Source organism: Triturus cristatus, chromosome 1_2 (genome assembly GCF_964204655.1).
Source record: "Triturus cristatus chromosome 1_2, aTriCri1.1, whole genome shotgun sequence".
In the NCBI taxonomy this organism is placed as follows: Eukaryota; Metazoa; Chordata; class Amphibia; order Caudata; family Salamandridae; genus Triturus; species Triturus cristatus.
In genome coordinates, this window is record NC_140580.1 from 771,324,781 (window position 1) to 771,342,807 (window position 18,027).

General features: G+C 40.8%; 1 protein-coding gene across 2 annotated transcripts in view; it reads left to right on the top strand.

The window, feature by feature from the left end:
* The window catches only part of FRMPD2 (FERM and PDZ domain containing 2), a 503,133-nt gene that overhangs the window by 266,678 nt on the left and 218,428 nt on the right, over positions 1-18,027 (top strand). The window lies entirely within an intron of this gene.

Below are 18,027 nucleotides of genomic sequence, written 5' to 3' on the forward strand. Positions count from 1 at the left end.
CTACTTGGGCCGACCTTACTCCTTTCAAATAGGATGCTTCCATTACTGCTGCAACTGTACATACCGCATATGCTGCACTCAGCACTCCATCATCTGTAAACAAGATCCATCAACAAACATGACATAATCACTTTGTGGCAAGGGTTCATTTTTTATGTCAGGTCTTGGTTTTGTACAGAAATCAAGTACATCCAAACAATCATGATCTGCTTCATCTGTTACCTCCACATGCTCTACATCTGGCAACAGCGTTGAAGGATTCACATTCACGCATCTCACAAGACTCACATTTGTTGCACCCAAAATGACCTTTTCATACTTAGTCAGTCGGCTGTGCGTCATATACTGAGTACGACTCCTTGTTAAAAGAATCGCCCCATCATGAGGTACAAACACTTTCACAGGATATCCCATCACAATTCCCTCACTCTGTTCCAGACTTCGACATGTAGCAGCTACTGCTTTCAAACACCCAGGAAGGGCTACAGCTACTGGGTCCAACATGGATGAAAAATATGCAATTGGCTTCCTCAGTTTTCCTTGCTTCTGTACTAGAACAGAGAGTGCACATCCATTTCTCTCACTGCAATAAAACTCAAACTCCTTGTCATAGTCAGGCATCCCTAATGCAGGCGCTTCACACAATCCTTCTCTTAATCTCTTGAATGCTGCCAACTCCTCTTTGTTCAAATCAATTGGATCTCTCACATCACTTCTTGTCAATCGTTCCAAAGGTTTTGCAATCAATGAAAAATTGCCTATCCACTGACGACAATATCCAACCATTACCAGAAACATTCTCACTTCTCTTTGGGTCATTGGTGGACTCATTCTTTTTATGATCCTGATTCTGTCTATGGTTATTTTCCTGTGTCCTTTCTCAATGCTATGTCCCAAATATTGGACTTCTTTCTTACAAAATTGTAATTTCGATGGTGACACTTTTAGTCCTCCATCTGCCAAATGATTCAGCAATGCTACTGTGTCTACCTCACAAGCTTCACAAGTTTTCGATGCCACAAGCAGGTCATCGATATATTGTACTAGTACTGAGTTTTCAGGCATTTCTAGACTTTCCAAAGACTTGTTCAGTAGCTGATTAAATATTGAGGGGCTTTCTGGATACCCTGTGGAATTCGGCACCATGCCAAAATGCGCTCACCAAACCGAAATGCAAAAATTTGCTGGCTATCATGGTGCAATGGGATGAAAAAGAAAGCATGGCACAGATCAATCACTGTATACCATTCTGCGTCATGAGGGATCTGATATAAAATCACAGATGGATTCGGTACAATGGGACAACATGGTACAACAATTTTGTTTATCTTTCTCAGATCTTGTACTATCCTGAACTTCCCACTAGGCTTTTTCAGTCCCATTATTGATGAATTACATGGGCTACTCATTATTTCTCTCAAAATTCCTTGTTTTGTCATTTTCTCAATCACAGGAGTAAATTCTTCGATTATTTCAGGTGTCAATTTATATTGTGGGACATTTGGGTAACATACTCCTTCTTTTACAGTTATTTTTACTGGCTCTACATTTCTCATCAATCCTACGTCTTCTCCTGTGAAATCCCACACTTTTGCTTTTACAGATTGTTTTAATTCTTTTGGTAGTTCCTCAGGGTTAAATACAGCATAGGTTCCTGTAACCTCTTTCTCTCTGTTTGCCATTGTCATTTTATAGAGCACATCATCATCTGGTGTTTCAAAGGCTATTCCATCTGAAGTACAAAATATGGTGCAATTCATCCTGCACAATAAATCTCTACCTAACAAGTTCACAGGACTGGTATCGCACACTACGAATCGGTGCATTTCAGAAAATTTCCCTATACTAACTTTCACTGGTTCTGTAAGGTAAGTTTTAATCTGTCTGTTGGATACACCAACTACTTGGATCGTTTCATCCGAGAGAGGAAGATTCTTGACATCAGCTGATCTAACAGTTGATCGAGTAGCACCAGTATCAACTAGGAAAGTAATATTTTCATTATTAACTTTTCTATCTACAAATGGGCCTGTCTGGTCTACTTCTAGAGTTGCGCCAAGCACGCACTCTTCTCCCTACCATCGGCACCGTCAATAACCCTCTCCTGAATCGCTTTCATCGCGTTGCAGCCAATACTGCGAAGCAGCGCTAGCGCGTTGCGGCTTATTTACCTGTTCTTCGTCGTAGAATCCATTCTCCTTACTATACTTCTGGCAATTTTTGTTCTGTGGAAAAGGTGGTTTTGGCACCTGATTCTGTTTGTTGTGTTACACCCTGCTGTTGTCGTTGCTGTTGACCACTCACCTCATTCTGCACCTGTGGATTCAATGATGGATTTTTATCGTTAGTGCTTGGAGGAAATTTACACTCGGATTTCCAATGCCCTATCCTACCGCAATTATGACACAGAAATTTCTTTTTAGCTTCCTCAATATTCCCTTTATTTTTCCCAGGATTAAATTTTTGTTTTGACCCAGCTTGTTCTGCTAATTGTGCTTCCTGTCTTTCTGCTACTTTTACCTGTGCCCACATTGCCTTCTCTTTCAGTTTTCGCTGTTTTGCTTCAATTCCGTCACTGAAATATTTAGCATGTCTCAATACTTCGTCTATTTTCTTATTTTGCCAATCTACCGTATGCTGTTTTATCATTTCAATAATTTCTGGACGAAGAACATATACAAATCTATATACGAAATGACTCAAATCCTTGTCACTCAAATTTTCATTTCCACTGAATTGTTTAAAGGCTAAAATTAACTTCTCATAATAAGCATGTACTGACTCTTTGCTTTCCTGATGTGTTCTGTCAATTTTTACCCAATCTGTCTCTTTTGGGGGTACCTTGTTTTTCAAAAATGCCATAACCTGTTCATATTTCTTCATTACCTCTGGGTCTGGAGCTCCTGTCTTTGGATCCCTTGGGTATTCCTGTGTCGGCCAATCTATTACTATTTTACATTCTGTCCATAGATCTGCTGGTACTATTATGTCAAACAAGCTATTCAGATCAATCCACAATACTTTGGATAATTTCACAAATCTGTCCACCTGTCTATACCACTCGACGGGTTTTTCACGCAGTCGAGGGAAGTCATTCGTAAATGACAAAATATCCTGTCTAATCCATGGGACATGTACATTTCCTCCTCCTGGAATCTCTCTCATAGGGCATTCTGTCACAACCTTCTCTTTTTCTCTCACAGGGTAAGCTGAAAACGTTTTGTCTGAAACTTCGTCTCGTTTACGATACCATCGGCTTTTCCATTTGTCCACATCTCCCCATTTTCTCAACAAAATAATTATCTCTTTAATCTGACCTATTCGTCCTGTGGTATTCATGTTTTCATTGTCTTTTTCGGTGAAATCTACTCGATAGGGTTTCTGTATTGCCTTTACTTTTTCAATTTCAATACCCATTTCATTTGCCACTTCTTCTAATCTTTCATGAAGACTTTTTGCTCTCCATGTTACGCTTTTACACAGAAATAACAACTCCTCATCTTGGTAGGTTTTTAACTTTTCAGTCGGGATAGTTCCTACTATTAATTCTTCCAGTACCATTCGTAACTTGGCCACATCTATTGACTGGGATTCTTTGTCTTTCTTTTGCAAACTTCTCAACCATTCACTCAATTCCTCTATAGATGGTCCTACTGGCTTTTCTACATTTCCTTGTCCAAAATCTTTTTGAGTTTCTGACATTGTCTCTATCATCGTCATACGCTTTTCTGCACAGTTTTGACCTAAAAACGGGTTATTTGAAAAATTCTGTTCAATCATACTCATAGTCTTTCTCCATGGATTCTCACTCTGACTCATTCTTGGTTGTTCAACCGGTTTACTACTCTTATAAGGGACTGTCAAACAATGTTCGCTATCTTTCTGTTTATCAAAAATAGGCATTACTGGACCTATCGTTACTGGAACAGTTACCGCTTCTAAATTCTTAGTCAATTCTCTTATTTTCTCGGTTAATTCTAGGGTCGTTTTTGCTAGTTCTGCTGAATTTTCTCCATCTAATTTTCCTCCAGACTTCTTTTCTACCCCTCTAATGGGATTGTTTCTTCCCAAATCTTGGAACTCTGGTTCTGATTGTATGATTCATACTGTTTCTTTCATTGGGGCGCTTGGGGTTAATATTTCTGGTTCTGGTCGATATGGAGGTGGATTCTTATAAAACATATCATCAAGAACATCATCCTCTGATTCATTCATTCCATACCCTCTCGATTCCACATTATGCCTCTTTTCTACACACTTTCGTCCTTCTTTCTCTCCTACAGTTTTTACGGGAAACAAACCCTCAGTCATACTCGCATTCCGCCACCTTCTCATTCGATCATCATGCGTCTCATGTCCGTATGATCTGCCAAACAGCTACCTATATCCTCTACCGTTTCTTTGTCTTTCTCGGTCATGCATCTCGTCTTCCCACTCCGTCAATGCCTCAAATTGTGTCGGTCTAGGTCTCGGTTCTAAATTCATCATTTTCTCTCTCAAATTTCTCAGAACAGCCAAATTAAATGAACCATGTTCTGGAAAAGCCAACACTCCGTCCTTCTCGGTATACTTGACCCAATTATCTAACCAAATACAAGTGTGATATCCATATTTTGCAACCATAAAGGATGCAGGGGTTTTCGGTGGAGGAAGTAACTGTCCTTCCCTAGTTACAATTGGTTTGTCCTTCTTAAACCACTTCTTAATTTGACCAAACCATGACTTTTTCTCCTTTTCTGGTGGATCGTAATACATTTTCCCTTCTTTCGTATCACCAATCCGGAGCGTTTATGTCACTTTTACAATTCTCCAATCCCAGCGCGACTCTCACTAACGCACCAATAGGGAGCGTTTACGTCACCCTGTATTTCTCCACTCCTAGCGCGGCGCACACCAACGCACCAATCCGGAGTGTTTTACGGTTCTGACCGACTGTCCAATCCCAGCGCGGTCGTTCTGATGTCAGCAGCCACTGTGGCAGCTCCTGCTCCTGTCTACCCCTCCTTCACAAAATCCGCTCAGTAAGTTTTTGTTTCAATTACTACAATTCTGTTAGTAACAACATAAAAACGCCACCATTGTCCACTTCGCTAACCAAGGAATAGCAATAGACCTTTCTCACAAGAATTCCGTCTTTCCCGAGAGCAGCGCTTACCTCTGCCCTACTACGGAATCGTTACTTCCGTTGATAAAGTAGCACATCCCTCTACCTTACCCTTCTGACAAGCATTAGCTAACCGTTTCTCCAGAATTAAGACACATAGTTGGAGACCCAATGCTCCTGAGAAATAAAACTAGAGTTTCACAATTAACCCGAATGCCTTTACATTCACGCACTTTCACACAAGAAAAAGTAGTACATTCACACAGAATCCTGTCTTTCCCGAGAATAGCGAACAGTCTGTCCTACTACAGAATTATGACATACGTTAACAAAGCAGCGCTTCTCTCTCCTTTGTCCTTCTAACAAGCTCAGAGAATACCTATTACCTTTCCAGTGATAAGCGTTATCGGAATGCCATTTGGATCCCTGGTACATAAGACCAGAATTTCACAGGTAACCTTCGCTATCATACACACTTCTGTCACACAGAAAATGTCTCTAATGGCAACACACGGCGATGTCACCGAATCAAACCCAGACAATGCGTCGTGCAACTTCAATCGTCCCACGTTTTCTCCTGTGTACCTACAGGATAACAGCAATTCCGTCTTTCCCGAGAACAGCGCTTACCTCTGCTCTACTACGGAACCATTACAAACTTCCGACTTCCGACTTCCTACATCCCAGAAGCCGTGCAAACAACATAAAACTCAACGCGACTCAACATAGAGTGTTAGTACATAAACCAATATTAATAACCAATAATCAATAAGCTATTTACAAGCAATAATCACCAAACCAAAACAATGAAAACCATAACTCTGCTACCAGAAAAACTGTTGCAGCGTGGAATATCAAATTCCCCCTTCGTCACAGACCAAATACTTCAACAGCAAATTCACTCATATACATTCATTGGTGGGGCCCATAACACCAACACTCACACTCCGTTGATCTGCTTCCCTAGAGGAATAAGCTTCCAAACGCTGACATGGAAGGAATACCTTTACCTTACTCTAAATACATTACCTTCAACCCTAAGATATTCCTCTCATAAGGAGATGAATCATTTAGTTGTTCTCTATGATTTTAGTGATTAATCTCATCTATCTATACACTACTTCTTATCCTAATTCTCTTCTTCAAATAATCAACACAACACATTTGTCAATTAATCAAATATTCTTTATCTAAGAAATATTGCAAAAATCGTTAGAAATCATCATCAGCATTGCAGAACATCATATTTACCTTATCTGGCTAAAAGTCGTCCTCTAAGTCAGTCAGGTAGGGGAAAAATCTTTATTCAGCAAAGTTAGGCCGCAATTCAGTCTCTCAAAGATTCAGGATAACAGCTGTCCAGCAGTGTCACCGTCCTCTCCGTCAGCATAACGTCAGGAAATCGAGTTCGTCAAAGAAGAGCGACTTTTTTAGTTCAATTCCCTACCTGCTTTTATAATGAAAATAATGTCAAAAAGTATCAAGATCGGGGTTTAGAAAGTCCTGATTGGTCGACTTGGGGTCGCGGGGTAAAGTTCTCAGGGTGTCAGTGTAATGAACTCATCGCACTTGCTGGTTCCGGTTTTTAAATTGTCCATTGTCTTTGCTGCTGGCGATGTTCCCGGAGAGACCTTGAAGGGTACATGTTCTCCCGGGGTCAGGTCCAGGCCACTGCTGCTGGCGGTGACGCCTGCGCACTTCACCCAGAACCTCGTGTTGTTAGGGCAGTCACGTTCAACGTCTCGTTCAGCCATCTTGTCTAGGCCGAAATGGGCAACTTAAGCAAAAGAAACACAAAAACATAATTAAGACATAGAAATGGCTGATAAAATGTTAACCCTTCGCTAATACCCATATGTGTGTGTAATTATCTAGCAGAAAGCAACACTCAAAGCGGTTTATACTCACTTAACAAAGCACAAATACATTACCAAAGCAACATATACCATGCAATATTCTAATTTTCTACTATTAGTATGCGTACTCAAGTTAGTTTACAATTAATATAGCCATGCAAAGTGCAATTTCCACGTTTAATTCTTGTGTTAATATGATTGATAAGTATTTCACTGCAAACCAATTAATAAGATTACTATTAGTTCAGATTAATATAAACATGCAAAATGGGGGGGGTATACAAAATGTTGTACTACCCGCTCCAGCACCTGCACCTGGTGTTCTAGGCGCAAATGCACCTTTAGGATTTTTAGAAGTGAGATATGGTTGACATTGTCAACCACAGCTGATAGATCTAGTAGAACAAGTATACAGGACTCCCCTTTGTCTAAAAAGAAGAGTTTGTCATCTATTATGTGCTGCAGGAGAGTCTGAATCCTGACTTGGGGGGAGGGGCAAGCAGATTGTTTTCTTCAATGAAGTCTTTCAGATATTTCTCCACCTAGCTTTTCATGACTTTAGCAATGAATGGAAGATTATATACAAGGTTAAAATTGTTATGGTCTTCTGTGCCTGGGTTGGGTTTCTTTAAGAGAAGGGTGGTTTGACCTATTTTGAGACCACCAGGATCAATCCCTTAAGAGAGAGAATCAATTATCACTCTCCTCAGGAGCGGAGTGTAGGCAGCGATGTTTTTACTGGGACCGGGCCCGCAAAGTGGTTGTTAGGAGTTTAGTTTGGTGATAGTTGAAATTACATTGAAGTGTGTTACTTCCTTAAAAGTTGACCATCTAAGCAGGGGTTTGCTGGTTAGTGGTTCTGTTGGGTGCTGTTCAGATGTTCAGCGAGACCTTGATTGTTCTTATTTTTAAGTTGAAGAATTTTGGAGAATTATTCTCATGATTCTTTGGGATTGGGGTAACTGAGGATTGGAAAGATTTCCGACTAGTTCGAATAGTTTTTTCTGTTGAATTTTGGAGGCACTACTTAATCTCTGGTGGGGTTGGCCTTTACTCCAAGGATGTATTTTCTATATATTTTTTTTGTACAGAGTTGCAAGATTTTATTTTAAAAAACTCCTTAGCCTTGCTGTTCAGTTAGTCTTAGGGCTCTTTTTCAATGAGTTGATCTTTTGAGAACCAGTTCCTGTGTATGTGCCCTTCATTTTTTTTGTTTACATTGGGACCAAATAGTCTGTTACCTCTAATAAAACGGAGTTGAGGGTGGACAGAGTGACGTTAGGATTATTGGCAGTGGGTGGCTGTCCTCAGTTTCATGGAGATCTTGTTTTTGAGACAAGATATGTGTACATCGTTGATGTTTCTGATCAATCCTTAAGGCTATTTGAGTTGGCCCCAGTGCACTGATTTGATGCATAGGAGTTTGAAGGTTATTAGGAGGTGTTCCGGATAGTCGATCTTTTATAGAACTTTCAAATAGATCTTGCAAGGCTCTGCTGTGACGAGGATCTCTATTGTTGCAGGGAATTGATTTCATGATAGATGGTAGATTATGATCACTGGTTGGGGTGTGTGCTCTTCTTTGTGATCATTAATAGGAGAAAGACAGGAGGGTTTGTGAGTAGGAGGAAGTTTGTGGTGCAGGGGAGATTGGGGGAGTTGGTTTCATGTGGGGGAGGATGGTTTAGAGGAGCTTCGAGGGAGTATGTGCTGTTTTGATTTGGGAATGGGGAAGTGAGTAGGGTGGAGAGGGAGGTGGGGGGTAGTGCTGCAGGCCTGGGGTGGATAAAGGCTAGAGGTCAAGAACTGATCAGATTGGATAGAGGAATAGTACATCGCTGGAAATGTTGGGCCGTGGCTGAATCGAGGAAGTGAGTGATGGGGTAGCAAGTTAGAAATTGAAAGGAGAACTGAATAGAGGGCACTAGATATGCCTTGAGAGGTAGGTGTGCATCGGTTAACGAGATTTTTTGGGGGGCTTGAAGAATGTTCTTGAAGTGTAAATCAAGTTGTGTCAGCACGTCTATGGATTAGATAATTATGTACTTGTTTTAAAAGTTTTTATTGGCATGTTTGCAGAGGTTGGGATGTTAAGAGACTTTATGACCTGATTTAGGTTTAAGTTTGGGGGTTTAATTGAGGGGAGTTTGAGTGCAAATTTAGATGAAGGAGGTAGGAGGTGTGTTTGTGAGGTGCGCATTGGACTAATGTCCAAATAGTCTAGGAATGGTTGTCTGTTGTACTGTGTTCACAATTTCGGTGCATCCTTGTAAGCTAAGAGAGATGTTCCAGTGAGCTGCTCCTAGAATTGTGCCTGATGTGGGTGCATAGGATACAAAAGGAGCAAGAGGGTCGATGTTGGTGTTGGTGAAGGAAGAAGGAATATGGGAGAGGGGTTATATTAGACTGGTCCAGAGATGGACAGAATCAAGGATCTCAGGGTCTAAATGGGTAGTCATGGTGATTTACTCCATAAATGATGTTTGTTTTGATGTGATAGAGGTAAACATTTCACAGTTATCAGATATCAAGGCTGGTTTACACTAATAGGGTGTTGTGAAGTGTCTATAGAGGGATAGGCAGAGTAAGAATACAGTATTCCGGTCCCCATATCATGCATCCCAACATTTGAAAAGCAAAAGCGAGGTTTTAAAAATAATCTTTTTGTCCCTTTTTACTTGTATTGAAATGAGGACAATTTCAAGCTGGAGAAAGCTTAATTAAGGTAATGTTTTACTTAAAAAAATAGGAATCTACTGCCTGAATCAGGTCTGTTGCCATGTATGCAGTATAGAGAGTAAGAGCCTGGGCCAATTTCTAAAAGATAGTGTAAAGGGCATAGTAAGCATAAGAACACTAGGCTAATTAAATGAGTAAGGGGATAGGTATGATTGTTGGGGGCAGAAAATCTGCTAAGATGGGGGGTGGTAATTGTGAGGACTAGGTGTCTGTTAAAACAGGGCACCAGATAGTCTTAAAGCTTGTCATGGCTGTCTTTGGGGATATGTTCACCCCAGGTAGTGGTCTTCTTTATCCCTTAACTTTTTTCATTTAGAGTGCTTTAGTCTTTCTTCTACAAAAGGTCCGTAATCATGGTAAGATCTTCTTTGGATTCCGTGGACCATTCAAGGGCAATGAGAAAAACATTAGTCCTTTTTCCATTTTTGCAGACCTATGACGTGGTCGTTCCATAGGTCCATATTCTATTTTTATGTACCAGTGAGGGTCTCATTCATTGTCCTTCTTCTCTTTCTGTTCACCCATAAGGGTGTCCTTTCCATTACTCCTGTTTTTCTCTTTTCGGTGTCCTTGATGTGCTCTGACTAACACTGACGGCTGGTGATCTTTGAAAGTGATGGGGCATAATATTTACTAGGTGTTCAAAACATTTTATTCAACATTTGCCTTGAGAGTTCCTCAATTGTTAAGAATTACCTTCATTGTACCAATGCCAGCATTTTGTTATGGTTACCCCCTTATGCCAAGAATTGCATACTATATTCCTGAACTATAATTGGCAATTGATATTGCTGATATGCTGCATGCTCTTTTAATTGCGAGCAATTCTGTCACTTGTGCTAAAGTTACATTCCACAAGTATGATGCTTCCACAATATATGTTAGTGACACACTACATACGCTGTTTTTGGTGTTTCATAATGATCTTTTAGACATGAACCATCCAAAAATAATAACAAATTGAGTGGTACATCTTGAAAATCCGATCTTGGTTTGTTGCACAATTGTTTCATATCAATACTCTTTCGCGTCAACAACCTCCCTCCTTGGCATTGATAAAAGAGTTGCAGGATTCAGGGCATTGCAGCGTGTAATTGAAATATTTTCTGCTGCCAGAATAATTTGCTAATATTTAGGTAGGCATCTGTTTGTAAGATGCTGATTACATATACGATTCAGTAGTGTCTCAACTGAATGTGGAACACATACAATAAGTGTATGTTGAATCACAATTGCTGCCCTTTGTACACTTGTTAAAGAAGTAGCAGCAAGCTTTTCATCCACCCATAAAGTGCTGTGGCCATTGCCTCAAATGTAACAAAAAAGTATGCAATTTGAGATTTTGTCCTCCTTGCCGCTGGGTGAGGATAAAAAGTGTGCACCCTTCTCTTTCATGACAAAATTAATAAAAATCTTTTTTTGTAATTTGACATTTCTGGAGCTGGGGCAGTACACTAGCAATGTTTAAGTTCAAGGAAGGCTGGCATACAGTCTTTGTCCCAAGGCACTGGATCCCTCACATCACTGTGAATTAGCTCCTACAAAGGCTTTGTGAGTAGGGTAAAGTTTGGAATTCACTGACAACTGTACTCAGCTAACCCTAGAAACATCCTCATTTCTCTTTCTTCGTAGTTGGTGGGTTTATTTTCAGAATCGCAGAAATACATTCTTCAGACACCTTTCTTATTCCCTACTCAATGTGATGTCCCAAATAAACCACTCCCTCTAACAATACTGTAATTTTGCAGGAGATACTTTATGCCCATTCCTAGCCAAATGATCTAACACGCCAATTGTGTCAAGTGTACAGTGCTCTCGTTCTGTTGCAACCTACAGGTTGACGATATATTGGACTAGGACTGAGTCATGGGGCAAATTTAAGCTTCCACGATCACTTTTCCAGAGTTTTAGAGAAGATCGAATGACTTCATGTATAGCCTTGTGGTATCCTATACTAAACAAAAACTCTATTGCAGTATCTGAATGCAAAAAGATATTCGCTATCCTCAGGAAGAGGTATAGAGAAAATGCATCTACCACTATAAACCACTGGGCCATTGAGGGAATCTGAAATATAATTACTGCATGATTCAGTACCACCAGACAACAAGTGTTGTCTAAACTAAGGCTCTGGCTTAGTTCTACAAGGTTAGGCTTCTCCCACTTATGGGTGCCTGAACTTGGTTCTGCACACCAACGCTCGAGCATGAAAGTCCAGGTTGTTGTGGCCCCACAGAACTTCACTCAACACACCTGTTGATGTGGTGTCTGTGTTTTCCGGGTTACTAACAGTCCCTTAAAGGGTGTTGGAAACACAATGGTAATTCAAACACAATTTCATGCTTTAGAATAACACACCCAGGCACTGTACTTAGAGAAGACACTTTGGAGTCTAAAATGTTTATTTCAACAGGCTTATCTTGTTACTGAGCACATGAGCAATAACCACACAGAAAATTATTAAATCAGCACTAATGCATGTCACTAACAGTGAGAATAATATGAAAATGTCTAACATGGCTGGAATGTCCTTGGCAACCAAATATCCTATAGACTACTTCTATTCACTACACTTATGAGAGCATGGCGTAGCTAACTTGCATCTAGAGTTTCTTGGGATTCAGTACACTGCAAACCTTTTCACAGTGAGACGGCTGTGGTCATCAGGCTTCTGCCAGCAGAGAGTGTTTACTTGAAAGGAAAGCACATATCAGCTGTGCTCCGCTCCTTTCCTCTCAGAATTTGCTCGGTATCATCTCTCAGCATAGGAATGGATGCTACAGCAATACAGCAGTGTGCCATTTTCTGGCAGGATCTCTGGCAGTGTCTTGTGCGATAATTTTGGGCAAATACATCTCTGAATCAATGGCCACTTCATGTTTTTTTATAGTATTGGCCACTGACTTTTACTGTATATGGGGGAATTAATATTTGATTCCGGACATAACCAGAATGCACCAATATGATAGTCTCCAGATGAACTAGTGGAAACCAGTATGACAAAAGTACGCTAATTCAGACTACTTTGTTTATATTATATTCACTGTCTGACCTTGAAAATAGATAATAGGAACACTGTCACTGACTTATGTCACATTTGTTCGTGAAGGCCATTGTTTGGATATTTCGACACTCCACAGGTTTTTTGAGAGATATAGACAGACCATATTTAGGTAGCAGGTAGACAGGCCAATGACCATGTAAAAATTTTAGTCCAGCCTGCACTAAATTGAGTCTCGCCTTTGGGTCTTTGCGACACAAGGAATTACAATATCATATGTTTGCGTAGGTTCTGTACTATTCTTCATTTTCCATTAGGTTTCTTTATTCCCATGATTTGAGAGTTACATTAACTTCCTAGCACTTCTTTTAAAATCCCCTGCTCAATCATCTTATCGATAACAGGTGAAATCTCCTCCTTTGCTCCACGAATAAGCTGGCATTGAGGAGTATGGGGATACACTGCATTTGGTTTTACAGTTATCTCCACTGATTCTCAACTTTTTATCAACACATTTTCTTTTTCTGATAATTCCTAAGCTTCCTTGTTCACACTATGTCTTACATTTGGAGATGTCTTCTTCTGTGAAGACTGGGGACATTTTGTGTTTATATCTTAAAATTTGAGTCTTCATCCTTGGCTTGAATACCAACACCATCAAGCGTACAGTAAATTACGCAATTCAGCTTGCATAATAAATCATGTCCTAGCAAATTAAGTGGACTCATCTCACTGATTATGACAAGTCATCTTGGTTATACTTTGGGATTTTGTCTTTATCAGTTTCTGCCATTATTTCCAAATCTTCTCTAAGTTTGAAAGTATCAATCTCCACTGCTTTCTTCTCACTACATTTAGACACCGTCTTATCTCTCCAGATACTTGACTGTCCTACTCTTATCTTCTCCACCTACACTTGTACATGAGCCTCACTATACAGAGGTGGCCTCACGTCAGTCAACAGTCTGTCCATAAACTCATCTGCTAACTCAGAATCACCCTTATTCTTTTCTTTTTCTTTCTTGTTCTTATTTTTGTCATCTTATCTTTTTTTTTGCCTGTTTCATCAGTAATCACAGGGAACGCATCTAAAGTTTCGAACACTTCCTGCCTCAATTCCTTGTTCCATAAATGCAGTCTCACACCCATCCAATGGCTACACAGTCTTACCAAATTGTCCCTTTAACATGTTATAATGTGCTTTCTCTTTCACTTCATAGTTGCACACATTCAAGGCATCAAACTTTACAGGTCTAGGCTGCGGCTTCAACTCAATGATACGCCTCAAATTGTCAGTGGTTTTCACTTCAAATGTGTCAAACACAGGAAACTGTTACTACTTATTGTCATCAGGAACTTTATTCCATTCTTGGAGCCATAAACATGTATGTAACCCATAGTCCATAAGCATTTCATGGGCTGGGGTACTAATTGTGGGGGAAGAATCTTCTCCATTAGCAGGAATCGCCGGTTTCTTCAAATGTGCATCGATTGTAATCTCAACCTTAGTCACGATATACAATATTAATACAACCGATCACAATACAATTTCAGAAAGAGACTCGAAGCGCACTACAAAAACCAAACAAATACATAGATTTCTATTTCGGCAACGGCCAGTAAGAAATGGGCAAGCGGCGCAGCAGCCGCGGGCTATTTTGATTTCTCTTAATAATTTCTTGGCCCGGCAGGCATTGTACGATTTGGTTAGGCCGGATAAGAAGAGAACTGGCAAGGGGACTCAATTCTTTGTGAGACCTGATTACTGCCACTTTACAGTGGAAAAAAGATGGCAGTTACGGCAGTTGATTACTCCTTTCCAAGTAAAAGGCATCCAAGTGTTCCTATTACAGCCGGCCACCTTAAAGACGGTTAACAAAGGCCAGATAAGTTTTTTCACTTCTCCAGTCCTGGCTAAAAAATATCTTCAATCTCTGGGATGAGGAGCACCATCTCAGTTCAAGGCAGCCAATGTTGGACTGTGTGGCGACTGTGTGGCGATTTAGAAGGGGGAAGGGGGGAAGGGAAGGGGGGAAAGGAAAGTAAAAAGGGGGAAAAGGAAAATATATAAGGTGTAGATTGTATTAATGTACTAATGTGGCATTGGACATTTCTCTTCTTTCCTTTTTTTTTTCTCTCTCTTCTCTCTCTGTTGCATATCTTAAAAAAGGATATGGGAAGGGTGAGCACTAAGTGGGCTATTCACCGAGCATCACAGGGCGATCGGCCCTAAAGCCTCTATGATGGGGGAGGGTTTTGGGGGGTGGGGGGTTCTTTTGGGTGGTGGTAGGGGGGTGTAGAGGGTCACATGGGGGTAAGGGGTTGGGTGGGTACTTCTTAAAGGGGAAAAACTCAGTACATAGTATGTGTTGTAGGAACGATAGGAATGATAGGACATATTTTTATATATTGATGGCCATAAGATTTTCACATAGTAATGGCAGATAGGAGGCTGCGTATATGTACATTTAATGATTGCGGGTTGAATAATATCCTCAAAAGGAAACGTGTCATAGCAGATCTTCGGCTCATAAATTCAGATATTCTTTGCTTGCAAGAGACGCATGTCCCCTGGTCCAACCGTAGGATATTATCCGAGTTGGGCTTCACTCTGTTAGCAACTTCCAGACAGTCTACCATGAATAGGGGGGTAGCGATTCTGGCCCGTGGGATGGTAGGCACGGGTAGATAGAAGGTGGATAATCTGGGGGGGTGGGCCATTACCAAGTGTATCCTAGGGGGCACCAAGATTGTGCTCTGTACAGTATATGTTTCAAATCTGGATGAGGTTGAGACTCTGGAGTTTTTGAATGTTGAGCTAGCACTTTGGGGGACCCCAATGATATTATCCGGAGACTTCAATATACATGGTGATGGCCAGACTTGGGATCCTTATTTTGTAAAGTTTACTGGGCGTAAGCCCAAGGTATTTAGGGCGCTACAACAACTCTTGCAGAATCATGGTCTTGTTGATGGATGGACTGCTGTGAACCACGGCAATCCAGGGTACACATATTATTCATCCACACACAATAAATTTGTTCGGCTAGACTATATCTTTTTACCTCGGTCGATGACCGCTGGTGCAAAGATGCAGGTATGGCCCCGTATTACATCGGATCATGGACCTGTGATATTGCATCTCGCTAGCCTTAGTCTTTCAAGGGAGCAGCGATCCTTTACATTTAATAAAAAACTTCTACGAGATGAGGAATTTACTCGACACATTCGAACTTGGGTTACACTGTTTATGGAGAGCAACAGAGGGTCCGCTACCCTACCAATAGTCTGGGACACATTGAAAGCTGGTCTAAGGGGGGAAACAATCAGCTATGGATGAGCTAAGCAGAGACGACAGAAGGTTAGAATGCTTGATTTGCTTGAGGACCTAAAGAAAGCTGAGCAGGAACTCATACAAGCGGTCAGTGCTAAAGTTGATAGCCAAGAAGCACAAATTAAGACTGCACGCAGTAAGGCCAAGATCAATGGGGTGTGGAGTCAGGAATTTGCCATTCAATTTAAAACATATAAGGCAGAAAGATATGAATATGGGGAAGCAACTGGCAGATGTTTAGCTCAGAGAATGGGTGGTAGACAAGCCGCCCAGCGGATAGCAATTCTTGAAGATGGTAAAGGTGGCACAGTTGAGACTACGGCAGGAATACTGGATGTATTCCATTCTTATTATAAGGAGTTATATACTCAAGATCCAGTTGAGCATGATAATATAGTGAGGTTTTTACAGAATCTCGACTTAACTGAACTCGGGCTAGTAGAACGAGAAGCATTAGAAGCCCCCATTACTATGTTAGAACTTCAGACAGCATTGTATGGTTTAGCGCCAGGGAAAGCGGCTGGGCCTGATAAACTTCTATTGGAGATATATTAGATCGTTTTTTCTAGTATAAAGGAAGATATGTTGGCTACTTTCATAGCGGCACAGCACGGGAACCCTCCACCGTCTTGGGACGCCACCAATATTGTGATCGTCAAAAAGAAGGACAAGCCTCCTAGACTCCTGGGGTCCTATAGACCCATATCATTAATAAACGCAGACGGCAAGGTATATTCTAAAAAATTTGCAACTCGGCTGGCGCAGGTTATACCCCATTGGTATCTAGATATCAGCATGGCTTTTTGCCCGGTAGGAGTACTGTTAATCATTTACATAGGGTGATAGCGCTATTAGACTATGCTACTGTACAGCAAAAGCATATAGGCTTAATTTTCTTAATGCTGAGAAATCGTTTGACGGCGTATCATGGACATTTCTTTGGGCTACAATGCAAAAGATGGGGTTTGGACCTCGTTTTTTGCAAGCGCTTCAAACCATGTATAAACGTCCACGGGCTTAAATCTGTACAATGGGGACGGAGTCAGCTTTTGTATATATAACTAGGGGAACCCGGCAGGGATGCCCCTGTTCGCCGTTACTTTTTGCTATTTATATAAACCCATTGCTTCAAATACTGGAAACAACGAATGATATACAGTCAATGGTAGTGGAGGGGCACCAAGTGCGTGTCCTTGCTTACGCTGATGATATAGCGGTAATTACATCTGATCCCGAGCAGGCATTAAGGGAGATTGAGAACCAGACTCAATATTTCAGGGAAGTGGCCGGGTATAAGTTAAACATCTCTAAAACCCAGGTTGTATGCACTGAGGGACTTTGTCCTGGAGAAGTTCGTGTAACACCAGAAGCGAGATATCTGGGTGTTAAGATTAGGATGTCACTCCAAGAGATCGTTGAAGTTAATTGGGCAGACATATTACTATCGACAAAAAGGCAACTGGAACAGGTTGAGTGTCTTCATTTATCAATGGTTGGGCGCTGTAATGTTTTAAAAATGTGTATTCTCCCTACAGCAATGTATTATTTTAGGACGGTACCGTTAGAGCTGATGCGATCACAATTATCACAACTTCAGTCTCTGGCAGATAGGTTTATATGGGGCCAGAAGAAAACACGGCGTGCTTCAAAATATATGTCGTTACCACTGGGTCGTGGGGGATGGGCGGGTCCTGAATTTTACATTTTATTATTCAGTTTGTCTATTACAGAATATGCAGTATTTGGTGACCGAGATGGAAGTGCGACCATTTGAAGCTCCCAATATATATCAAATGCTAATGAGTACTCAGGCGAGTGAGGCTTTATTCAAGTTTTATTAACCAAGCTACTTCAAAAAAACACGATTTAAAATATTCTGGGCTGCACGCAAGGCTTGGAAGGCGATATGTAAAATGATATCTATAAGTCGTATAGGTTATTATACGCCTTTCAACTCTACGGAAATATTCCCCTCGTTCTTTTGGGATCTAAA